We start from the raw sequence: 1,082 nt of genomic DNA on the forward strand, positions 1-1,082 counted from the left end.
ATACTATACTGATTTATGAAGATTTGTCTATTCTCAGCTCTAACTAGATAGTTATTGTTATGAAAATGACAGGTCTGGCTACTCCGCTTGTCATTGGTTGGCTGTCAAAAGTTATTTTCAGAAAAGTTGAACTTTATGAAAAAAAAACGGTCTGCGCTTTTAAAAAAGCCCATTCCCAGTTGAGGTGGTTCGGGCATCTGGTAAGGATGCCTCCTGGGCGCCTCCCTAGGGAGGTGTTCCAGGCACGTCCAGCTGGGAGGAGGCCTCGGAAGACCCAGGACTAGGTGGCGAGATTATATCTCCAACCTGGCCTGGGAACGCCTCGGGATCCCCCAGTCGGAGCTGGTTGATGTGGCTCGGGAAAGGGAAGTTTGGCGTCCCCTGCTGGAGCTGCTGCCCCCGCGACCCGATACCGGATAAGCGGTCGAAGATGGATGGATGGATGGACCTTCCACAAACCACTGAATACACTTTCAAAACGAGGACCATGCCCATCTAGGAGGCAGGACTAGTCTACCGTTTCATGCATCTTTAGTAACTATCTTTGGTGAGTGTGGCCCACCCCATGCTACCTAATTTAACATTGACATTAATAAATATTTAACACTGAGCAGCTGAAACGTTTTAAATGAGTGCAGTTCTGTACTTCGCCATTTGACTAAAATGTTTCTATCCTGTGTGTCATTTCCCCGCGTGGCATTTTTGCTAAGTTAGTTTGCTAAATTTGTTATATTAATGTTAGCAAAAACTTTAGCGTGTGCGCACACACACACACACACAAACCCCCCCCCCACACACACACACACACACACACACACACACACACACACAGACACACGGCAGTGAAATACAAATTAACTGAGACACCAGGGAATATTTTATTTAATCTATAACATGGTTTATAGTTACTCTGGCAACAGTTTATTATGGTTAATTTTAGGAGACTCAGTTAACATAACACAAACTTTAACCATGTTGTAAACCACACTCTGCAGTGGGGTCCTTAACGTTAGCGTTACATACATTTTGCAGCTAACATAGAACGTTAATTACCTTTCTACAAGACTCTCAGAAGAGGAACT

This window comes from Etheostoma cragini, unplaced genomic scaffold (assembly GCF_013103735.1).
Source record: "Etheostoma cragini isolate CJK2018 unplaced genomic scaffold, CSU_Ecrag_1.0 ScbMSFa_2638, whole genome shotgun sequence".
Lineage (NCBI taxonomy): Eukaryota > Metazoa > Chordata > Actinopteri > Perciformes > Percidae > Etheostoma > Etheostoma cragini.